The following is a 23,519-nucleotide window of genomic DNA, read 5'->3' as shown; positions in this document are numbered from 1 at the left end:
GGTGACTTTGGACAGGACAGAACAATCTCACTTTATTTTTTTGTTTTGCTTTTCATGAATCAATTTGTGTCCTACTTATCATTTGTTTTCCCTGAAGAAAGATTTTTTTTTCCCACAGGAAAGCACCCACCCTCCTCCTACAAGCACTCTCATTTGTTCTGTACAAGAAAAACATGGATAGAAAATTGACTTACCTAGGGATATAGAATAATTGTTAAGCAAAGAGGAAGACCAGCCTTTCCCAGCTTAGCAAACACTGCCCAAGGAAAACAAATAATTCTCCTCTCTAAAGCTACTGCCCCTGCACTCCTATTTAAGGGCAGATGCAGTGCTATATTTAGAACTAACCAAGTGATTCTCCCAAAACTGGGGTCAGCCTAATATGTAATAAGGGAGTGATATAAAGGCAAAAGAAAAGCATTAGCCTATATGGAGTTTAATACTGAATTTTAATAAAAGACAAACTCATTCTTTAAAAAAGCAGTTGCTTATGTTGAAAGTGGGGATTCTTTCCCCAGCAACACCAAGCACATGGGAAGCAATTGAATGCCAGAAAACAGTTTAAATTTTTTATTTATAAAAGTTTGAAGTTTTAAAATAATCAGTAACTTAGAAGACCAGTGAGGAGACATAAATCCAGAATATTATTAGTAGAGACACGAGATCCCCTCGGCGCTTCGGGCTGTAAAATGAGCCTCCCTATTGCTTCCTTAAGAGCTCTCTGGATGTGAGAATGTTTGCAACAAATGAAGGCATACCAGTTCTATAAAACCCCTATTATTTCCATCTCTAATATATCACCAGTCAATCTGAGAGAGATTTTTCTATGTCTTGTAGGTAAAGTAGGAAGAATTTAATATGCATAGAGACACAAGCATGCAGAGGAAAAAATACAGCCAAAGCAGTCAGCTCTGTGAGACCTTGGTGGTCTCTGACGGTTCCTGATTATTACTAGCAGAAGTGGATGCTTGCTGCCTGTAGGGCTCCTAGGTTTCTGTCCAGAAGCTACAAGGCACCACTGTGGTGGCTCTGACTTGTCCAGATGGCAGGGGGTAGCAGCACTGGCTCTGCAGAGCTGGTAGGCTTGGGATCAGTCACTCTGCCCCATCCTGGTGAGAGACAGCCCCACAAGGATTGCATCCGTCTGGGGGAAGGGAAGGAAGGGTAGGACTTCCCACAAGGCTTTGTGACGAGCATGAATAATTAATCACCCTCTTCTTATTCTGTCTGGAAATAGGACAACATGCCTGAGAAAACCTGGCTATATGGCAGACCTAATCACACCTCATGACTTAGCCCACAATGACTTAAATAATCAGTGAGTCGGCAACATACAAATGGTAGGGAACTCATTGATCTTAAAATTATTTGAAAATAACAAGATCTATTTTTAATTTACTTATACAGAAATCCAGTCATTGTCAAAGTCACTAAATGACAATTTATTCCACTGTTTGGTACGTGACACTTTGATACACGAACAATATTCTTTTTAAGTCATACATTCCTCTTATGTATACATGTAGGGAAGCAGAGCAAGAGGTGGAAAAGCCTTTAAATCACTGATTCTTATCCCATCTGCAGTGTTCAGACAAGTTTCCTAAATAGCTCTGGTAAGGATCTTTCTTACTTTTGTATCATCTAGGGCTACCATTTGCTTGAAACAGACTTCTCCCTTCCTCCCATTGATCTTGAATTATAACTCAGTCTGACAGAATTAGATCTACAGAGACAGACAGAGTGGAATGACTGCATATGCCCTGAATGTAGATGTTGCTTCAGAAGCAGCTGTCAAAGTAATTAGCATGTAATAATCCAGAGCAAACCCACTTTACTTACCCAGCTCCATCTCTTCTCTCCTATTGAATTTTCCTGTGGGAGGTAAAAGGTCATTTTTCAGGAAGACTTTAAAGTTCTCACTGCACTCTACTTTTCATTTCTCATTCGATATTTATTATCTCTACAGAAATGGAGGCATTTACAGCCTGCCCTGTCTGCCTTTACACTTGAGCACTCTTCTATTTTAAGTTTTCTTTAGGGTGTGGCTGGATGACAAAAATATGGAAGTGCATCCTGAGGACTGTGGGGAAAATGCCAAAGGCAAGAACAAGCTAGGTAGGAGGGCCAGTCCCAGGTTGTTTCTGGGAAAGACAATAAATAAATTCTTCTTCTCTTCACAGACATTACAAAATAAGATAGAAGAGAAAACTGCAATATTGTGTTATTCACTGGTGGTGAAATTTAGGCAGCAGAGTACAAAAAATTATCCATCATTTTAAGTATGAAATAATTTACATTATATTCCTACTTCCCCCCTAACACAGAAGGTGCCTTCTCCTGATCCTTCCAATTCCCAAATAGAAAATCTTCCCTAAGGACTTTTCTAAAGCAGATATTTAACAGGGTATCAAAAGGATTACTCAAGCATTGTAAACTTAGCATGTGCAAAAATCCTTCTGTGAATTTGGTATTTTAGAATTACTTCTTTATCTTCTGCCAGTCCCTTGATGTGGGTTGCTTAACTGATACAAGCCTAAGTCATGTCTCAACTACTCCAGCAAGGGGAAAGACAAAGAACTGAAATGGACCTCAGAAAAAAGAGGTGTTACCATTTTAGTCATTGAATTAAACACCAAAACAGTAATGAAATGAAATGTAATAGTGTTAGAAGAGGTGTGTTTTTAGCCTGTAAGGGTGCCTTAATAGTGGCCTTGTGCTTTTATCTTTCTCCAATTCCAAGAAAGCCTAATACATCTTTGTATGGCAGCTTCTGAAGCCCAGCTTTGTTAATATGTTAACTGCTGATTTCTTCAAATGCTTGTTGCATATTTATAGCTTCATATAAATTAAAAGATTGGTAACTAGCAATGAGGTTCCTCATCCCTGCAGCAGTCCTAATTATTCACTCAGCCCTATGGTGAGGTTTCTAAAGCCAGGCTAGAACAATGGATGCTGTGCACTGGTGATCTTAGAGCCGTATCTCTTCACAGTTACCTAAGTCCCAGCATCTCCCTTGGTATTACAAATGAAAGACAGAACAGTGGATGCAAAATCAACCACATAAAAAATAAATCATGTTCTTTCCTCTGTTGGTTCCTTTGGTCAGAAATTCAGGATTATTCAGGATTATCAGTTATGAGCTCCTCATACAAACCCAATAGAATGTGTCTTGTTCAGAGGAGAGTACCAGCACCTGAAAGACTGAATTCAAAACAGTTTTGGAGGAACTGCATCTGCTCATGAAGATGAGCTAGCAAGAGAGCAGTAACAGATGCACTTGACTGCTGACAGCACTGTGAATGTGCAGTGGAGCACAAATCCCCAAGGGAAATACACCTTACTGCTTCTTTCAAGTGGGGAGAGAACAAACCCATACTGACTTCTAAGAAGCCTAAGTATTTATCTCTCTAGTTCCTCTTTTCTGCTTATTTTCTTGTTTTTCCTGATACATTTTCTCTTATTCTACTAGAACTTCCTCATTTTCTTTTTCAATGCCCAACTTGCAAGTATTTTAAGGCTGGTTTCATGCAGCTGAAAACTGTCAAAAGCTTAAACTACCCTTCCCAGAAATGAGACTATGCTGTGTGGAGACGAGACCAGAGAAGAGTCAAGTAATTTGGAAGAGGAGGAAGAAAATACACTTCCAACTAAGGGAAGGGTGTACAACTCCCAGGAGAGAGGACAATGGCAACTGAAGGAAAACAAAACAACTACAAAACCCCCACACTAGATGCAAGATGTTTTAAACAGCCAGACAAAGATTTTCAATCAGCAATTCATCTGAGCTAGACTGAGCTGAACCAGAACATCAAACAATTTTAGCATAAATCTTTGAACAAACACTAAAATACCTGAGCATACAAAATGATGGGATTTTTTTCCCTGCAACATAAGGCAAAATGAATCTCTTAGTAAGTATCCTTATTTATATCTAAGACAAACACACCACTGAGCTACAACTCACTGAGTTACAGCAAATCAATTATTTTTTAAGATACCTAAACAGTAATGTGTCCCCCTGCTGTCCAAGAAGGTACTGTAAAGCCCATCAGAGTCAGTGCTAAGGTTTACTGGCTGAGGAAAGCTCAGATTCATATCCTTCTTGATTTAATATCAGCTCAGTGGCATCTCTTCATTTACCTTTACAATGACACTGGTACGAAGACAAGGACCATAAACATGTCTGTCTTATCCTGGTATATTTATTCCAGCGTCACACAGCAGATTTGGTAGGTACCTGCTGCTGCCACAGTTATCTTTATCAACTAACCCCAGTATCATCCACAGCACATTAAATCCGGAGAGAGCCACAGGCTGTAAGAAGGCAGAGACAGGGACTAACACTGCCATGGTGTGGTACAGAGGTTTCACCACACTTGGAAACTAAGGCAAGGCAGCTGCCCTCCAAAATCCACCATTAAGCAGGACCATTCAAAGCCTGTTGTAATGTGCTCAGGCTTCAGTAGCTGTCAGCTGTGGGAGTTACTTCTCATAACAGCATTTACATACATGATTCACGTCAGACAAGCACAGACAACTGAGGCACAGAATCAGAGAATGTTTGAGGTTGGAAGGGACCTCTGAAGGTCATCTTATCCAGCCTATTTCTCCAACAAGGCTATTTGGAGCTGGTTGTCCAGGATCACATCCAGATTTTGAATATTTCCATAGAGGAAGACTTGTGGTAGTTTTGGCTGTGGTAGAATTATTTTTCTTCCCAGTGGCTGATATAGAGCTGTGATTTGGATTTTTTCTGAACACAGGGTTGATAATAGATGTTTTTGTTATTGCTGAGCAGGGCTTACATAGGCCAAGGCCTTTTGCTTTTCATGCTGTCATGCTGGTGAGGGAGCTGGGGGTGCATGGGAGGTTGGGAGGAGACACAGCCAGGAGAGGTGACCCAAACTGACCAAAGGGATATTCCAGACTATACAACATCATGCTCAGTATATAAAATGGAGGGAAGGAGAGAGAAGGAGGGGACATTTTGAGTGTTGACATTTGTCTTCCTAAGTAACTGCTGTGTGATGGGGCCCTGCTATTCTGGAGATGGGTGAACAACTGCCTGCCCTTGGGAAGCAGTGAATTCCTTGGTTTGCTCTCCTTGTGTATGCAGCTTTTCCTTTTCCTGGTAAACCACCTTTATCTCAACCCAGGAGTATGTTTTACCTTTCCAATTCTCTCCCTGATCCTGCTGGTGGGAGTGAGCAAGCAGCTGTGTGGGGTTTGGCTGCTGGCTGGTGTTAGACCATGACAAGAATACAAAACCTCTCTGGGCAACCAGGGCCAGCTCTTGAGTACTGTCACAGTGGGGATGAAAGAAAAAAAAAAGAAAAAAAGAAAAAGTTTTCTAATGTTCATAATCTCTGTGTTTAAGTTTGTGTCTCTGACTGGAACTGACTCTGGTTCTGTCCCCTTCTCCTCTTGAGCTGGCAGAAGCTGAAGGTCAGACATGACATCCTTCAGGTTCACAAGCACGCACACATTTGCTGTCTGGTTACCTCCTCTTTCTCTGTGTCAGTGCTTGCTGCAAACAGATGCATACTCTCATGATGGCTGCTGTTGCAGGCACCCACAGCCATGGGTGCCCCCAGATCTGTAGAGTATAAGGGCACCTAAAACCCCCAGTCTGACACCAATAGCTGGCAGCCAGTCCCCCCAGTAACTGGCAGTCAGTCCATGCAGTACTCACACACATGGATGAAGAGTGAGATAGAAAGTTTTGAATGAAACAGGACAGACTGTGGTGATCAGGTACAGTGCTTATTCAGATAGGTGTACTTTATAAAGTACAGTCAGCCCCTTTGATAGCCCTTTCTGGCTGATCCTCTCTTTGTTCCTCTGATTTCTTCCCCTAAACATTTCTTCATCACTTTATGCAGGTCTACCAATTCTCACACTCTGGTCCAGCACTCAAGATCTTCACTTACCCCATCTCAACATCTCCAGGTAAAATCTTCTCACACTCCACATATCCTTACACAGATAATGTGGAAATTATCTGCTCCTGTTTCACAGAGGAAAAGGAGAAGGAAAGGAATACACACATCACACAGCAGTGCCTGATTATGAGTCCAACGTGAGAGCTGACATGAAAGCCTCAAACGGTATCAAGTTCAGGCATATCCTTCTATTCAAGGTCATTGAACTTTTTCTGGTACCTCCAACAGTTCATGTCACTGAAAGTACATAGCTGTGATGTGATGTCCCATGTCACACAATATACTGCCTGACATATATGATCATTACTGTACTTCAGAATAATGAACTTTTACTGTGTTCCTGGAAGCAAGTAACTTTCATTACAAATTTTTTATAATTTCAGAACTAAATTACTTACATCCACAACACCTCAAAGGAATGAAGATCTGACAAGATTTCACTGTAAATGGGCAAGAGCTATTGCAAATGCAGATCAGGAAAAATTTTCTTAAGGAGTTATATCAGCTGGACCCCTTAATTCCTCTTCCTCACTATTGCTGGATATCTTTGATTCTGTAGTTGCTATAAGCAAAAGAATGAGTTTACAATAGGTAGATATAACAAGAAGTGTGCTAAGACTGATAGTCTCAGGCAGGCCCCAGATTTACACTGTTTTGATAGATTTTCATATTTTAGTAAGAACCAAGAAAGAAATCACTGTTTAGCAGGAGTGTTTAATGAACCATGCTGATTCTTCTCAACTGCTCAGTAGTTGCTTCTCCAGGTCTTCAAAAGCAATGCCATAGTGCATAAAAAACAAAGCAGGACTTCATTGCATCTTCATACTGAAGAGACCTGCTTGATTATTCCATCCCAATCTGCAACTTGTCCGTGGTCCATTCAATGGTGCTTCAGGTCAAGCTCCCTTTGGAGGCCACGAGTTATCTCCATTGCTGCTACTGCTCCCCCTGTACAGCTGTGAGTATTCCTAATGGGCAGGTTTTGCTAAACCCTTTGTCCATGCCATTTCACTGATTGTTTAATCTTCTCACTCTTTGCCATTAAGTTGTTTCCAAATGAGTCATCCACTATTGTACTTGATTCTTTTGACAGAGTCAAAGACTCATTTCATTTCAAAGGGTGCTTTTACCCAAATAAAAACTGTAGGATTCCCCACTCAAACACTGTTCACATTAAAACAAAACTTAGAAAAGTTATTCTTAATTTGTTCTCTTTTTTTCATCATTCATCCAGACTGGGTCCAGTTTCACATATTGGCAGCTGAGTATTCCTCTGCAACCACATTTTAATCACAAGGTAATGTTTACATTACTGATTGAAAAACTTGCAGATATAAGTACATATATTTTGATTTCTACCTTACTGATATCTGAATCAAACAATTTTTCTATTATTCTTAAATTTAATCTGAGATAGATATGTGTTCCAGATGCACAGATAGCTTGAGATGGCAGTAAAATTTTTGCACCACCTGTCTCTTTTACTCTGATTTTCTACTGCAATTGGGCAGCATTAGGTACCACCAGCATCTGGTATCTACTGTAACATATCCTAAATAAATGCTAGGCAGAGAGCTGCAAGACCAAAGCAGGCTTTCATCCAGCTTAATAAATATCTTGAGGCTTACGTCACATCAGAACGGCACAGAATGTAAAGCTCTGAATGCTTAGGACAGCTGTCCTCCTTCCCTGCCTCGGTGGCCTTTCTGATTACACTTGTACCCAATCCCATCCACTGGCACTGTTTCCCAAGTGACACAAATACTGCAGCAGCATAGGAGACGAAAAAATCTTGAGCTGAGTGTGGTCGTCAAGATGTCTGGGTATTTATGACAGGACAACAGCAACATCACAACATCACAGAAACCACTGAGGTTGCCTAGAGCCCCAACAAGTTCTGTGAGTTATAGATCCTTGTTCTTTACCTGACAAAGGGACCCAAATCAGCTGCCTGGAATTTCCAGTGCATAGGAACTCCTGACTGGGCACATATAGTTTGAGGCCAGAGCGTCATAGTCATCCTTGTCTTATTTATACCTCAGAGTCTATTCAGTTGTGTTGGCTACTTTTGTGCAGTTATACCACACAATTGATAAAACATATGGTTAAAACACCAACTGGCTGAAGTACTTGCACTATAAAAGGAAATAGGTCTTAATTTGGATGTACCGAGGAATTAATCCTTATTTATTGCTCATGCTTTTCCCCAACTCTTATGTTTACTGTATGTAAAAAAAATGTGCCTTTTTTATAATTTAAACTTGCTTAGCTTTACCTTCCACACAGTATATTTTTGCTGGCTTCTGAGATTAAAAAAAAACTACAGTATTTTGTTCCTCTGAGGGTGCTCACATACTAACCCTCAAACTTCACATTCCCACTGCTATTTCACTGCAATTGCTTTCTGATTGTATTCTTGCAGTGCAGAAACAATTGGTTTCTGATTGTATCCTGGCACGGCAGCCTACTAGCACAAAAAAGTCAGGACAGTAGGTTTTTGTCCTACTGTGACAACAGTAGGAAAAAAACAAATAATTAAAACAAGTTTCGGGTTGAGATGTTTATATAATTGTAATTTTTCAGATGTGTGAATAAGAGAATGATTCTTTGAAGATATTGCAAAACGCAATGAAGTAACAAGGAAACTGGAACTATGTGTTGACATAACAGTGGACAGTCACTGTTAAGACATAGATCATGGTAAACATTAGCAGTGAAAGAAACAGTTTGCAGTGATACCTTACCAGCAGTGTGCCTTTGTGCCTTTCTCCAACTTTTTATTATATTTAGTGTAAAAGAATTGTGCTGTTTTTCCTAGAGCTGAGATTTGCCTATCATTACCTTCCATGCAGTAATTCATATCACAGAGGCAGCATAAACTTGCCAGCAGTATGTCTTTCTGGCCAAGAAGGCAAATAATATCCTGGGGTGTATTAGGAAGAGCATTGCCAGCAGGTCACAGGAGGTGACCCTGCCCCTCTGCTCAGCCCCAGTGAGGCCACGTCCGGAGTGCTGTGTCCAGTTCTGGGCTCTTCAGGACAAGAGAGACATGCAGCCCCTGGAGTAGATCCAGCAGAGGGCTATGAAAATGATTAAGTGTCTGGAACATCTTGTACAAGGAAAGGGTGAGGGAGCTGGGCCTGCTCAGCCACGAGAAGAGATGACTGAGATAGCTACAGGTATCTGAAGGGAGGGTGTCAGAGGATGTTTCCAGGCTCTGGTCAGTGGTGCCCAGCAATAGGACAAGAGGCAGAAAATGATGCACAGGAAGTTCCACCTGAACATGAGGATGAACTCCTTAACTCTGCAGGTGACTGAGCACTGGAACAGACTGCCCAGAGAGGCTGTGGAGTCTTCTTCCCTGGAGATATTCAAGAACCGCTTGGGCACTATTCTATGCCATATGCTCTAGGATGGCCCTGCTTGAGCAGGGAGGTTGGACCACAGGATCTACTGTGGTCCCTTCCATTTGACCCATTCTTTGATTCTGCGATTCTGTTACAAAAAAAAATTATTCCAGAAAGAGGAAGTGTGTAGGAAAAGGAACCTTACCAAAAGGACATCTAAGGATTATGATATTTTCAGAAGTTTTCTGGGAAATGCTAATTAAGCAACCTGCATTGCATTCCTAAACTCAAATATAAAAGCTTTGACTTGAGGTTCAGTCTGTGAAGGGACTAATATCCTTTGTAGATGATTTTTTTCCTTGCTTAATCCTAGGTAGAATTAGTATAGAGATGTAAAGGGTATAAAGCTGATTGTGATAGCTGCTGGTGAAGACACTGCCGGACAGCTTGGAGGAACGTGTCTTTGCAGACATCATGAAAGAAGCCAGTAAATAGAGGCCTGTGTAAGGGGAAGTAAGAGCTCTGTTCTGGACTTGGTGAGTTCAGATGGGCAACAAAATATGATGGCTGGTTTTCTGTGCACTTTTGATCAATAACACACTTTAAACTCATGTATGATACATGAGGAACAGAACTACTGCCTTCATTTTCAGCTGGAAAAAAAATGGCACTGAAAAGAGAACAGACTAACACACATGTAATCTCTCTAATAGCAGAAAGGAATGTATGTGCAGTGTTATTCCCTTTCTAATGGAAATATGACAGGAATTTCCTCATGTGTCACATACCCTGGGAAACAATTGTGCCTCATGACAACCACAGAGAAATAGTCCACTAAAGCTCAATTCTCAGGTAATATAGAGCAGCTGTCTCAAAAGTTTGACCTCTGGTTTTCTGTGTGCCTTATTCATTATTATTTTTTGCTATTCCGCCTCCTCCCACCTCCCCAAACCTCCCTTAATAAATCTCAAGAAGAAAGAAAACGGAGATTTCTACAAGTCCCATCATTAGTGCCAGCCCAAAGGGTGAGACAATGACCAGGTAGACAATGCCACTACCTCTCACCACTCAGACACATAACCAGCAGGGTAACACATAACTTACCAATATAACTAATAATGACATCCAATAGTCTCTCTACAGCCAGTCAAACCTCCTGCTGATAGAACTCACAGGTGCTTGGAAACTGGTAGGTTAATTCTGGTCCTGAAAGCAGCCCTCCACATCCAGCCCTTCTGAATTCACAGCTGCAGAGGTGCTATATTGCTCCCGTAAAGGACTCGACCTAAAATTGGGTAAGAGGATGTAAATTGCTCTGGGGAACAACACATACATTTGTTCTGTTCTTTAAATCTTTCCTAGAGACCTGCTATTTGCTGCAGACAGGGCAAGGACACCAAATGTACCTCTAGGCCTGGTATAATAAAGTCATTCTTATGTTAAGACAAAACTTATGAAATATGCACAAGGGATGTTAAGGAGGAAAAGGTCAGAGAATTGATCTACATTCCAGAAGCTAATGAACACTTGCTTAGTGAATGTAATCTGTTGAAAAAAGAGACTAGAAAACAGCAGTCAAGTAAGGAGGAAAGATAAATCATTGTGTATGACAGAGATCTGAAGAGGAACCAAGTATGACGACATCTTTCTAGACAGATACATTATAGCTAAAGATCAACACCAAGGATCAACCACTTCCTCCAGGAAACAATTTGAATAGCAGCTATCCAAAGACAGCTGCCTGTAAAAGTTCTTTATAATTAATAATACCCAGAATCACCTCAGATTTCTTTAAAGCATTCAAGGAAATTTCATGACTTGATAATTCTGGCCACCATTTACAAGACTACCAACGATTATTTCATTTACTATACTTGGAATAATTGTTATGTGCAAAATTTGCATACGTAAGTGTTTACACTGACATACCATGGTGATGAGTAAGGGATCAGAGCAACTGATATACAGGGAGAGGATGAGGAATCTTGGCTGCTGATCCTGGAGAACAGAAATGTCATGGGATTTTATGAATGTGTATCAATACCTAAAGGGAGGGTGTAAAGACAGAACCAGGCTCTTCCTAGTGATGTTCAGGAATGTGACAAATTGTAGATTGGCCCTGAGGGACTGAGATGTGGCCAAGGGCAGGGCAGGAGAAGGCTCTTATTAACTCCAAAGTTACATTTGGAAGGGGGAGCTGGTGAATGTCTCCTCAACAACTCTGACTTTTCTTCAAACACATTGCATTGTGCTGGCCATCAGTGAAACTGCTTTGATCAGGAAATGTCTACTGCCTTCCTTATACCAGAGAACGTAGTATTTGGTGAGGAAGGAATCCAAAATAACAGAGCAAGCTTTCCATTATATAGTTTTTGTCTTTAGATAACTGGTCCATTCAGATGCTGGATTTTATTTTAAAGGTTAATTTAACTTCTGCAGTATATTATGACTCACCAATTCCACTTTCAAATAGGCAAGTTTCAGTGGTGTCAATATCGTAAATTATTTAAACTTTATGCAGCAATGTAATTATAAATATCAAACTTCATATTAAATATCATATTTATAGTATATGACATATTAGCTTACATTCAAGAGATAAGTACATCTGTGGGTATTGGATTGCTAGCAAAGGCTCCTCAGGTCCAAGGAGGACTTTTAGGCCACAGTGAAGGTGTATTTACATTGTTTATGAATTCTTAGGATACACTTCTGTCTTCCCTGTCACACTGGGAAAGTGCAGGACAGCAGATCAGCCATGGGTGGATGGCCCAGCCCATTCCATGCAGCTTGAGGAGCAGATGAGAGGGCAGCCAGGAGCCAGGAGTGTCTGGGTGTGAGGCTGCTCCCGCCAGCCTTGTAGCTGCTATTGCCAGTGGCTCACCAAGCCTGACACCGAGGTCATAATGCAGGAAGCATTTTCCAAAGGTCTCCCCAGAGACAGCCTGCCCTCTAACTGGACACAGCCACAGCCCCTGGCCATGCAGCTCCAGGCTCTCTGCCCTGCATCTGCCCATCCCCTCCTCCCTGTGCTGGTATCCCTGGGTCTGGGGCTCTGCTCCTCTGCTGCAACTCCTCCTCTTTGGTGTTGACTTCCACGTGGAATAAAAAGGGACTGAATTTTCCCTCTCTGAATGGCTATTTTTGACACTCTGCCCAATCTCTCTAAAATTTGAATATTAAATACCATATGGAAATAGCTCACCTAGGACACCATAAATCTGGGATGTGACACTCAATACAGGCAACAGAAGAACATTCATTTATCATTAGTATCAGTACTGTTCCAGTTCAAGGAATTTTTCTGAAACTCAGAAATCAGAGTGGAAAAGACATTTGCTATCTAGTCTAGAGTGGAATACCTATATTTGTGATACAAAGCTTCTCTCACAAATAAGATCTATTTCCTAAAAATCGTGTCAGCATTCACCTCTGTCAGACCTTCATGCCTTTCCTGGGGAGCTGAGCTAGGTCAATTTTTGTTCAGTGTAATGGGACATACGGGACCATTCCAGCTGCTGTAACTCCAGCACTGTGCTTCAGATCATTTATTCTGAAAGCAATTTTTTCCAGGATCATTTATTTTGGAAACTATTTTAGTCCCTACAGGCTGAGAAATGCAGTGAAAGAAAAAAAAATAATTTGGAGCTTCTCCAGGATTTGCACAGAGATAAATTTACACAAAAATCTTTCCCACTCTCCACATGACTCCTGAGACAGCAAAAGACTAACATAGGCTAACAAAATAGGGAAAGGTAAGTGTGTTGTTGAAAGGATGCTGTTTATAGAAGCTAAAGAATAAAAGAAAGAGGGTGAAAAAACAATAAAAATTATACAAAAAATAATATGTCAGTAATAATAAAAGGAGAAATTATTTGTCAATCACTATTTCATACTGAAACACATATATTGTCTTTGCAAACTCTCTGTCCTTTATAAATAGCAAACCAAAGAGTCAGATTTTCAAGGCATGGAAAGCTACTTCATTTGTCTTTTCCACACACATGCTAAATTTAAAAAGAAAAAAAATAGGCCAAGAAAAAGTAACTAAGACAAAGAGATGTTCAAAGTCAAAAGTCAAAGTATGAAAAGGCTTTTTCTCAAACATGGTCTTTCTTTATAGCCAGACTCTCATTTATCTTCTGATATTTCTACCTTGGGAATTTCATTTATAGTTTTAAAATAACCCCACTAAGCAGCTTAATAAAAAATATCAGCCTATCCTTTATAAAATTACTTTTTTGCAAAGTAACTCTGTTACACAAATGCAGGAGTACCCAATCTCCATCCCTTATGATGCTCTCTGAAGATACAGAGAGCACAGAAACACTTCAGAAAGTGCTTTTTTTTGGGTTCATCTTAAATTGAAAGACTACTTGCTATATTACAGACACTGTCTTCAAAACAGCTAGTTCTGTAAAATACATTTGCCAGAGAAAACAGCTTTGCCCTTACCAGATAGGTTAGCTATTTCCTTCTTTCTTTTTATTTTTAAAAGGCAAAATATTAGACAGCTGTGGCTGCATATTTTGTATAGCTACTCATCTTACTCCCTTGGGCTACTCTGAATAACTTAACTGCAATTGAAATCCAAATTTGGCTCACTAAATTCATTTGACAGATGCACTAGAAAAATGTCATTTGTAAAAGTAACTTGGATATAGCCATAAAACCTTTTTTCATTTATCAAGACATTTTCTTTTCCTAATAAATGTATATAAAAAACAAGTCCTGTCTGAACACGGTTACCTTTGTAGCATCTGGCATATGAGCACTTCTGTCAAGACAAAATACAGATTTTAAATGTTTGGCTCTGAGAGAGCTTTTAGTGTGGCTGGAATTTTTTTGTCATCAAGTTTACCTAAGAAGCCTCTTATTTTATGGACAACTTCACATACTCATATCCTCATGTCACTTACCAATGACTGCAGCACACTCAGTGAAATAATACAGCCATTCCATTAATAAAATAAATGCAAGAGTACAGAGAAGGAATTGATGATTTCTCTTCTGTCCTCTCCTCTTTTTTTTTTTTTTTTTTCCCATGATCAGGTTATGCCTCCACTATGTTATGAAAATCCCTTGGCACAAAATGAAAAGTAACATTGTCTTTGTAGAGAGAAAGTAAAAAAATGACAGCAGGGCCAGAATGAACAAATAATTACTTCATTTGTGATTATTAAGTTTTGTAGGGAATTTTTGTATCAGCTCCTTTTCCTGCTTTTCTCAACAACACAAATAAAGTAGCCTTTGCTGCTGCTCAGTAAAAGCCACTACCCACTAGATGGGGCCCCAAGGCAAGAAGTTCTCAGCTCACAACGCCAGGTTCACTCTGAGAAGCTGCATTTCCAGAGGAGAATTATTATAATAAGGGCAAAAAGCAGTCAGAAATATCAGAACCCTGAGCTCGAGCTGAATTTGTAATTTGGTTCAGAAGGGTACTTAAATTCTACTTTAGAAGAAGGAAAACGCTGACCCTCTACCACACAAATTCTACCTAATCCTTAAACCCGCCATTGTTAAAAAGGGGATAAAAGAAAAGGTCCTTGTAATTCACCAATAAAATTCAGAAGATTTTTCACATAACTGGGTCTGACTACACAGAGTTATGGCTACACCTACTCGCAGGGGAGTATAAGCACAAAATCACCTGTAACAAGTAGCACCATGTGTTTCCTCCCTGTTGGTCCAGACAACAGCAATGCCACCATCCCTTAGGAAAATACGTTTCCAACAAGCTACAGTCCTCAGAGACATTTCAGCTCTATCTTGGTCTGCTGGGAACTCAGCTTCTCACAAAATTGCATAAGGTTCCCTGCTCAGATTCTGCTCCATAGATCTACAAAAAATGTTGATCTTTGCATATTTAATGAAAGAAGGGGTCACAAAACAAAAATGCACTTCAGGCTCAGCGACATAACCACTGGTCCAAGACATTATTGTGATTTTTATTTACTTCGATGCACAACTGTTTCTCATTTAATTCATTCAAAGTTGATTCTCAGCTGATGATTTGCCACCTTGAATGCAACTGTCCTATAATGTGAGTGCAGACTGCTATTCTATAGCTTATCCCCACCTGCAGTTGTGACTGAACTCATTGCCATGGACTGTCTTTACTGTCAGTGGAGAAAGCCTCTCCACAAATGCAATTCATCCCATTCCAAAGTAAAATTTGTCCTCCTAGGGTAAGCAGTTCAGACATAGGTGCTGAAGTGGCAGAGGTCTTAGAGGAGTGCAAAACCAGCCCCTGCATCTGCTTCTCAGAGGAGACATTGTTCTTAGCCTTGTGTTTAACAGCACATGCAGTAAGAACATGAGCTTTTCTCTCCGATTCATCAGATTCGCAAAGTAATTTTATTTTTGTATATCACTGCTGCACAGCAGCAAGTGCAGTGATGGGCACCAGCCGCCAGCTCAGTGAAGACAACCTAGACTTGTTCATACCAAAATGGAAAACATCCAAGTCGAGGCTGCCTGAGTTGTTGTCCTGTTTATGTGTGCCTGGATCAGACCCTGGCATGGCAGTCTTCTCTAAAGGCAGCTTCTGAAGGAAGAACACACTGGCTACTCATTGAGCTTTATCTGCTGGATCACCACCTCTAACATTAAAAAGAAAAGAAAGAAAGGGTAGTCATAGTGGGTGACTCCCTCCTGAGGGGAGCAGAGGGCCCCATATGTCAACAGGACCCACCCCACAGAGAGGTCTGCTGCCTCCCTGGGCCCAGGTATGGGATATCAGTGAGAGACTTCTTGGGCTGCTTCAGCCCTCTGATTATTACCCACTGCTGATTCTCCAGGCTGGCAGTGATGAGATTGAAAAGAGAAGTGTCAGAGCAATTAAAAGGAACTTTAGGGCACTGGGTCGAGTGGTTGATAGGGCAGGAGCTCAGGTAGTGTTCTACTCAGTACCCTTGGTAGCAGAGAAAAATGGCAAAAGGAATAGGAGAGCCCACATTATCAACAAGTGGCTCAAGGGTTGGTGTCATCAGCAGAATTTTGGGTTCTTTGATCATGGGGCAACATTTTCAGCACCTGGCCTGCTGGAACTGGATGGGCTGCATCTCTCTGTTAAGGGCAGAAGGATTTTAGCTCATGAGCTGGTGGAACTCACTGAGAGGGCTTTAAACTAGGTTTGAAGGGGGAAGGAGATGCAGCTGGGCTGGCTGAAAGCAGGCCCAAGGGTGGTAAGCCTGAGTGAGGGGTGAAATCAGGAGCCCAGCTGAGGTGCATGTACACTAATGCACACAGCCTGGGTAACAAACAAGAAGAGCTGGAGCGCGGCAGCAGAGCTGTGATGTAATTCCCATCATGGAAACATGGTGGGATGACTCACATGGCTGGAGTGCTGCACTGAATAGCTACAAGCTCTTCAGGAGAGACAGGAAAGGGAGAAGAGGTGGAAGGGTGGCAGTTTATATTAGGGAGGCTTTTGATGCCATGGATATTGAAACTAATGATGACAAAGTTGAATGCCTGTGGGTAAGAATTAAGGGGAAGGCCAACAAGGCTGACATCCTGCTGGGAGTCTGTTATCGTCCCCCCAGTCAGGAAGGAGAACTTCCACCACAACTCTCCACCAATCAGGTGGACAACTTATTCTACAAGCAGATGGAGAATGTTTCAGGATCACCAGCCCTTGTTCTTTTAAGTGACTTTAAACTACCAGACAGCTGCTGGGAACTTAATACAGCAAAAAAGAGGCAGTCCAGGAAGTTCTTAGTGTGTGTGGAGGACAGAATGCACTTTGGTCACAATAATCCCTGCAGTGTTATAGGCAGGGGACGGTGTGCCTGGACAATGCCCAGGCAGAAAGGGACCTGGGGGTGCTGCTTGACAGCTGACTGAGCATGAGCCAGCAGTGTGCCCTGCTGGCCAAGAAGGCCAATGGCATCCTGGCCAGTATCAGGAATGGTGTGGCCTGCAGGAACAGGGAGGTCATTCTTCCCCTGTACTTGGCACTGGTGAGGCCACACCTTGAGTGCTGTGTCCAGTTCTGGCCCCTCAGTTTGGGAAGGACGTTGAGATGCTTGAGTGCATCCAGAGGAGGCAACAAGGCTGTGAGGGGCTTGAACACAAGCTCTGTGAGGAACGACTGAGGGAGCTGGGGCTGTTTAACCTGGAGAAAAGCAGACTCAAAGGTGACTCTACAACTTCCTGAAAGATGGCTGTAGTCAGATGGAGGTTGGTCTCTTTCTCCAGACAGAAACCTGACAGAACCAGAGGACACAGTCTTAAGCTGCACCAAGGGAAATATAGGTTGGATATTAGGAAAAAGCGTTTTACAGAAAGAGTGATAAAATAGTGGAATTGGCTGCCTGGGGAGGTGGTGAAATCACCATCCCTGGATGTGTTTAAAAAAAGACTGGATGTGGCACTTAGTGCCATGGTTTAGTTGAGGTTTTCCAGCATGGGTTGACATAATGGTCTTGAAGGTCTCTTCCAACCTAGTGATTCTGTGATACTGTGGTTCTGTGAGGCTAACAGGAAGTTCCCAGGCATGGTAATTCAGTCATCAATACTTTAACAGTATTTAAATTCCTCTCTCTTGGACTACAAAACATGGTGCTTTCCCAGACAATTCCTGAGTACAGGCAGGATTCAGCCTGAGTAAAGCACCATTGCCCAGGGCAATTTGGAGGCAGTCCTCCTGTACTACTAGGTAAGAGAGCTTTATAGCACAGTATAAAGCAGTCCTAGGGATGCCAGTAGTTCTAGGGCTCAACCGTGACAGCCATAACCCTGTTCATTTTAATAGAATATAAGCATACATATGTATGTACACATCTATCTATCTATCTATGGATCTATCTATCTATGGATCTATCTATCTATCTATCTATATATCTATCTGAAAATACCAGAATCTGGTAGACTTAAAAATGAGGCAGTTGCTGAGAATGAAAACTGCTAAGCAAAATTGGAGTGAGGACAGACGAGAGACAAGTACCACAGGAGCAGTAGTGAGTTGAAGCAACTTGTGCATGGCAGGGTCACCAACCCTCTAGAAAGTCTGTAATTGTCACAGGGGAGAACAGCATACCATAAGAGAACTGACAAATTTCAAATGAAGGAATGAAATAATTTAAGTGTATATTCAGGCTTTAACTGGAGCAAAGAAACTAAAACAGACAAGACTTGTCTATGTTCACACATAGGCCGCCTCAGGAGAAGGAACATGAGGTCCAGATAAAACTGAATATTTGCGGTGACCAAAATAGAAAAATGCTTCCGAACAGGCAGGCCTGGAAGAGCCACTCATTCCTGATGACAACTAAGCCTTCTTCAGGAGCTGTGCAGAGTAGCACACTGAAGTGTGCACACTGAAGAATGGCATCTCTCTGCTTTACAGCACTTTCAAAACAGACTCTCCTCCCATCCAGGAATATAAGGAAGGGGGAAGGAGATCTATTACTTCATCCTCATGTATGTGGCAGCTTTTCTTTGCTGCCTCCTACGCTTCATCTGCCACTGCTTTAAGTCTGCCCACTCTCCCCCTTTCACATGGCTCTTGTACAGCTCTGTGTCACATATTCCTTCATCACCTGCATGCCTTGTTTTGCCAAGGTCACTTTCTCACATGCCATTATCAATTGTTCTTTCTCTTCACATCCTTTTCATGAAGCATGTAATCAATCAATCAATCAATCAACCATTTTCCATGTTTGTTATTCTCTTCAAGGGCTTTTCATTCTCTAAGTTACTTTTCTCCTGTGCTTTATTAGACTACAGTCTGCTGAGCTCTCTCCAAAATTTCAGCATGAGATTACATGTGAGTGGGTGAGCCCATAAGCTCTCAAACTGTGCTCTCAAGATAATTAGAAGCATATATTGTTAGAAACACAGCATCATTGTTCAATAAATATTGAAATTACTTAATAGTATTGTATGGCCTAAAGACACTTCTAGAACTTACAAAATACAGAGTAATGCACTTCAGGCATTGAGTTTTTAGTAATAAATAAAAAATAAGGAGGTGTTGCAATTTTAGGTAGATTAATAGGAATATTACTACCTTAACAAATTTTTCATAGTATCCAGCCTGAATATTTCTAGCAGAAGAGTAAGCAAAAATTAATCTGATTTCTTTCTGCATTTCCTAAACAAACAAAGAGATCAACCAATTATTGATAGTGCACTTTTATATAATGAAAGACTTTCCATGTTCCCCACTCAGAGTTTCCTTTCCTAAATCAAACACAGCCAGTGCTCTGAAACTTTTTTCATTTCCCAAAACTCATGTTGCTTCCCTGTGAACTCCCTCCACTGAACCCACATTTCCAGTCGAGGACAATGCCTGAAAGTAGGTGCAATATTTCAGCCAGTCTCACCTATGCAATTAATCCTCATTTTACAAATAATGCTCCTGTTCAGACTTTTAGCTAAATGGCAGATTTCTCCTTGGTGTATAACAGACTCAACAGTAACCCAATATCCTTTGCTTTCCCATACTATCCTGAGGACTTGATGGGATTCTGTCACCTGGACAGCTGCACCCTACCTCCATTTCACATTTAATTCCACATCCACAGGAGAAGCATGCAGTGTCATTCATTACTTTTGCCCAAGGTGTGAGGGGAATGGCTTTCTTTTTTACTCCACTTAGGAATAGCCCACGGCTTTCTTGCTGTACTGCAGACCCCTTGTTGTTTGCAATGTCTGCATGACTTCATCCCCAGAGAATGATGCATACTGAGACACTTTGTGTGATAAAGCACTTCTGGAGAGCAAACTCCTCCTTGTTCTCATGAAGCTCATTTTTATTGCCAGCCATGGCATATGGGAGAAAAGACACACTCAGCCTCCGTGTGGGTGACACAGACTGTAGGATCTGTGGAGGAAGCAGGAGGAAACTGATACATTTGTTACTACAAGGCCGGGAGCAACGTGACACAGACCAAATGGCTAAACCAGGAATAGTGCCCAGGACCTTGTCCAGAAAGAAGAGGTTAAATAGACTATATGACATTAAAAATAAATTTAAAAAACCCCAAACCCAGAACAAAACAAAAACAAAACCACCATAAAGCTTATTTCAAGCATCACATTGCCTAAACAGTCTGGAAATGGGGTGGAAAGAAAACCAGCCTTTCATTAAATCCAGGAGATGAATAATTTTGAATTTTGAGTTTTCTTCCCTGAGACCACCAGAACAAAATCTTTCAGAGGAATAAGATGTTTAGATCAACAGCCTGAGCTCACTCTGGGCACCTGAAAAGCCAAATGGGGCATATGAGTTACTTGCTGCCCCCCTGGAACGTCATGTACCACATAAAGCAGTCTCAGGTGAGTCTCCCTGAAAACTGCATAGCTCAGTCATAGCCTGAGTGAGGGAAAGCAATACCTGCACCCACCAAAATACTCACATTATTTGTTACAGTTCTGGATGTCCTACACTTCCTAATTAAGAAACTTCACATCTTCTTGTTGCTGCACCTTCCACTTCAATGTTTTACTATTTGCCATCTTTTTGCTACCTCCCTCCCTTTGACAGCATTGCAGTCAGTTTCTCTAACACTCTCCTGCAATTCCCTACACATTTTCAATGCTTATTTCCTTCTGAAAGAAGAAAAAAATATAAAGCTAAGGCATTTCATTCAGTTCTAACCTGTTGGAGCCAAGTTACCAAGAAAATACACTTTTTTAATATATCTACAAGTCATTAAATGAGATTTTCTCCCTGAGGTATTTCTCTTTCTGTGCTTGTCTGCAAACATGGCACTACTGTGGCATGGACATATGCTTAGTTTCCACATGGAATAATCTCACTGAATCCCACAGGTGAAATTCAATCTAATTACAGAAAAAAAAAGACCTGTTCTCAATTGTCTCATACCTGGATACAGCATTTCAGCAGTAAGACTATGCTGGCACAAACTGTTAAGCTAAGCACAAGCATCTGCTGACACAGCAGCTATTCTACTTGAGGTTCAAGGATATTTTATATGTGTATAGGAAGAAAGATAATGCATGTAGTATACAATACTCTTTAAGCATTGCTAACGCTATTCAAATGCAGAGGAAACCTCTCAGCGTTACACAGAACAATGACTTTGATGAATTGGTTAAGGTTTTAAAGACATAATGTTTTTTATGTAAGATGCAGTGACCCCTCTGAATGGCAGAGGACATTTAGTTACTGCAACTTGTCTCTTGAATGGTATCCAGAGAGAAGAACAGTGGGACCAGTGAGGAAACTCAGCCTGGGGATAGGCAGAGAGAAAGGCTCTTTTGTGTGGCAGCAGAGGCAGAATCCCAAATGCTCATTTTCACACACGGACAAAGGAGGAAGGGCAACATTTATCTCTTCTGGTTTTTCTAATTTTTTTCCAAGGTCTGCAGCACAAAATCCCTCCTAGGCAAGCTGTCAACAAGGAGGAAGCATCATCCTGTGTGCAGGGGCCCAGCCTGGCAGATCAGCAGTATCGCTCACCGCAAACCTGAGGCAGCAAGAGAAGCTGCTGTGAGAGGACACAGCAGAGGAGAGCTCTGAGAGCTGTGTAAGAAAATAACAGATAGAGCTGCCACTCTAATCATTGCACCAAGTTTCCAGTGATGGCCTCATTTTGCCATGCCAGTGACCCAACATGGGATGCCAGAGGAGCTCACAGCAGTCTGTGGAGAAGATGGTAGGAATTACAGCTGAAGGAAAACTAGCGTAGCAAAGCTCAGTATAAGCTTAATCCTTCATACCACACTGTGTTGCTGCTGCATTTTGACTTCACTTGTTAAGCAAGACATGCACTGCAGCAACTGGGCTTCTCTGCTGAGAGGAATGCAAACTCTGGATCAGAGGGATGACAAGAGACACCATTGCCTGCAGCGCCTGTGGCCCACAGCTGAGCAAGAATCAATCATGTTGGCTTTTATTCCAGATCCTGGGGCTCCTGTGAGCCTTTTGCATTAAAACTCTACTTCATAAACAGCTGAGAGAGGGACCAGACTCTGAATCTGTTTGCAACAAACAGCGGTGTCCAGCACACTTTTCTATCCTGTCTCTCATGCCCTAAATCCCTCAGCACCATCTTACTGTCATAAAAAAGAGGATGAGACACTCTTCAGCTTGAAGGGTCTAGGACAATGTGATTTTAAACTTCCTAAAGTACAAAAGGCACTAGGAGATATGTTAGTGACAACACCATTGTTGGGGTGCGTTTGTGTTTGTGCTTTGTTCCCCATCTTGTTTTCACCTTTTCTGCTGTTCTAAGGTTAAGTTTTATAAGTTTTAAAGTTAATTCCCATTTATTTGTATTAGCCCAAGATGGCGACCTGAGCAAAGGGGATTTCCAGTGCCCCCTCCCCACCCTATGTCAGTTATTTGTCAATCTAGTCGGGCCCTCCTCATTTCATGTTAATTTGCTTGTCAATCCTCATGTTCCCCTGGCGACCCCCCTTGTCCATCACCCCCGGCCCACTCCCCAGGTCTGGAAAGTTCCCCGGGGTCTGGGAGGTGATTGGGTCAGGGGGGGGAGGCCACTCCTATGTTGTCTCTTGATTTGTTCTTTGTCATTATGTAATGTCTTGTCATTGGTTGTATTCTGTTCTCCCTCCCCCTGGGGTCGGTGATAAAAAGCCAGACCAGGGGGAGGTTCGTGGTCAGTCTTCTGTGACCCCTCACCCTCTCGTTGTTCCCGTACCCTTAATAAACCCGTCCCTGCTCACGGAAGATTGATCGACTCGCGCTTTTCCTTCGTGCTCCACCGCTCTCAAAGGTGCTGCTGCCTTTGTCCCGCATTAGCCTTCGTCAGGTTGCATCCTGCGGCTCCTACCGCCCAGGGGACCTGAGTGGCTGGGGCATTGGCTCTACCGCTAGGTAGCCTGCCAGGCTCTGGCTAAGACAGGCTGTGGCCGCTCTGTCTCCTTTATCGGAGTCTCAGCTCTGTGGAGCTGCCGGGCCATTTGCAAGAGCGACCGCAACCATGAAGAAACTGTATGGCAGAACAAGTGCCACAGATTTTAAAGAAACAGAGGCAGTATCACATTGAAAACAGTCTTTTCAGGCAGCAGATACAAGGTATGAATGTGCGCAGTAAATCTCAGTGAACTGAAGTACTTCTGTTCCAAATAGAGACAAGATTTGTGACAAACCCAGTTTTGTGGTCACTGTCTCCCCACAAATACATCAATCTCTGTAATGATCTTAAGGGTCTTTTCCAATCTTAATGATTCCGTGAAACTAATCCATCAACATCAGATTTTTTTCCAGGCACACAAAACTTACTCATCTCCA

The 23,519-nt window shown here is 41.8% G+C and overlaps 1 protein-coding gene across 1 annotated transcript in view; it reads right to left on the bottom strand.

The window, feature by feature from the left end:
* MYOM2 (myomesin 2) overlaps positions 1 to 275 on the bottom strand; it is a 76,846-nt gene extending 76,571 nt beyond the window's left edge. The window contains exon 1 of the mRNA XM_030945190.1: positions 195 to 275. The gene's annotated coding sequence lies outside the window, so the exon portion shown is untranslated. The remainder of the gene's footprint in view (positions 1 to 194) is intronic.
* Positions 276 to 23,519: the final 23,244 nt, after the last annotated feature.

This window comes from Camarhynchus parvulus, chromosome 3 (assembly GCF_901933205.1).
Source record: "Camarhynchus parvulus chromosome 3, STF_HiC, whole genome shotgun sequence".
Classification (NCBI taxonomy): domain Eukaryota; kingdom Metazoa; phylum Chordata; class Aves; order Passeriformes; family Thraupidae; genus Camarhynchus; species Camarhynchus parvulus.
Note: the sequence above shows the minus strand (reverse complement) of the source record. Positions and strands in the feature narration are given on the sequence as shown.